This window comes from Aplysia californica, unplaced genomic scaffold (genome assembly GCF_000002075.1).
Source record: "Aplysia californica isolate F4 #8 unplaced genomic scaffold, AplCal3.0 scaffold00587, whole genome shotgun sequence".
Classification (NCBI taxonomy): Eukaryota; Metazoa; Mollusca; class Gastropoda; order Aplysiida; family Aplysiidae; genus Aplysia; species Aplysia californica.
This window is the reverse complement of record NW_004797857.1, coordinates 207,755-209,916: the sequence shown is the minus strand read 5'-3', so window position 1 is coordinate 209,916 and position 2,162 is coordinate 207,755. Positions and strand designations below refer to the sequence as shown.

The window sequence follows — 2,162 nt, the reverse complement described above, 5'->3', positions numbered from 1 at the left end:
ACAGACAGACAGACAGACAGACAGACAGACAGACAGACAGACAGACAGACAGACACACACCGAGAGACACAGAGATAAAGAAACAGAGGGGAGATCATATGAAACAAAATTATAGGCTTCTGGTACGGAATGTGAACGTTAGAAACTGGAGGGGTTGTTAGAGTGGAATTTTGCAAAAGAAGAAAATTACGATGTGTGGCATATGTGATTTCAGATCTTTCCACGAGTGAACCGAGAGAATACATAAAGTTAGCCATGGCTAGGGATGTGGATTGAGGGGGGGAAATAGTGGGGGGGGGGGGGGTGGTAGAGTTGTTTTTTTCCACAGTGAATCAAAATGGCTTTCAGTTTCGAGGTTGTAAAAGATGAAATTTGCTCTGACAGAAATAAGGAAACGCTTTAGCTTCGTGTAGTAGGTATTTCAGGGCCAACCTGTGACATAACAATATTATCTTTGACATTCTGTACCGTCTCTTTGTCAATTCATGACGTTTCTTTTACATTTCATTATCTCCTACGGAACACGTACTCATTTCTTTCTGTGCAAATTTATTTGAATTTTCTGTCCCTCATTTTGTTACTTTTTGTTTTTCTATTGTCTGTCATTTATTTGACAAAGTAGGGTCTGGAAAATGGCCGCTACCAACACCGCCTTTAACTTTAAGCAAGAACTGTGTCCTCGAAGAAGTTACAAAACCACTTCTGTTCAACAGAACGCAAAGGTAAAAGCCACCTTTTGAATGGGGTAAATATGAAACATCTGAATGAAGTGGTAGTTTAATAGCTAATCGATCTAGAAAAAACACTGGAAGAGATTGTGTGTATATGTGTGTGAGCGCGTGTGAGTGCGAGAGAGAGGGGAGCGGGGGAGAAAAAAAGAGAGAAAGGGAGAGAGAGAGAGAGAGAGAGAGAGAGAGAGAGAGAGAGAGAGAGAGAGAGAGAGAGAGAGAGAGAGAGAGAGAGAGAGAGAGGGGGGGAGAGAGATAGGAGAGAGAGAGAGAGAGAGAGAGAGAGAGAGAGAGAGAGAGAGAGAGAGATGTTTCTATTGATTATTGCCAACTCATTCATTTTTGTTTGTCTACGGAATTCGTTTCTTGTGACATTATTTCTGGACCAGCTATTAATTATTATGTTTGTCTCATTGATTACATAGGTCTGATCCCATTCTGATCCCAGAAATTGTAATTTTGTACTCTTGTTCATGATGATGAGGTTTGTACATGTTACACATACGTAAGATGGGTGTGTGTGTGTGTATGTGTACCCCCCGGGGCAGTGCCACTGACTGTAGTGTCTTTAGGCCATTCCCAAAGGGGGGACATTTCTCGTTCTAATGCACAGTAGAATTATTGTAAATGTGCTAATCCAACATGCCAACAACGTCATGCTCATAACTGTGCCTGAACTACAACAGGGAACTACTGGGTTTTTTTCTCTCATCCTTACTATCGTCATTTTCCTATACTTCTTTTGTATGTTCGTGTCACATTCTTGTGACCCGCTATTTCCGGGGTGCCTTGATAGTCGAAGCAGACTTTATGCTGTTGAAGCTAGAGAGGGTAGCAAAGTTGGTCTTATTCCCTGTAAGGACTTCTCTGTTGACATCCACCCCTTGGCGCTCATATGACCTTATACAGTTGCGAGCGCCGAGAAACCTCTACTTTTAAAAAAAAGTCATTCAACCTGTCACATTTATAACAAGGTAGTCTGGAACGCTGAGGAGACGACTCTAACACGGGAATGCATGTAGTTAATTGGACATGAAATGTCTCTTTTTTGGGGAATCAAATTGACAATGCAGAGGAATACATCCATAGAGAGAGGGGGGAGGGGAAAGAGAGAGAGAGAGAGAGAGAGAGAGAGAGAAAGAGAGAGGGGACAGGGAGGAGGAGACAGAGACAGAGACAGACCGACAGACAGACAGACAGGCAGACAGACAGACAGACAGACAGACAGACAGACAGACAGACAGACAGACAGACAGACAGACAGACAGACAGACAGACAGACAGACAGACAGACAGACAGACAGATAGGCCTACGTACACACACAGCCATACACACGTCCACGCACAGTACACACTCACACGCACACACACACACACACACACACACACACACACACACACACACACACACACACACACACACAGAGTGAGAGA

At 43.5% G+C, this 2,162-nt stretch overlaps 1 protein-coding gene across 1 annotated transcript in view; it reads right to left on the bottom strand.

Annotated features, from left to right (window-relative positions):
• The window catches only part of LOC101852570 (solute carrier organic anion transporter family member 3A1), a gene marked incomplete in the record, with an annotated part of 25,501 nt that overhangs the window by 20,452 nt on the left and 2,887 nt on the right, over nucleotides 1-2,162 (bottom strand).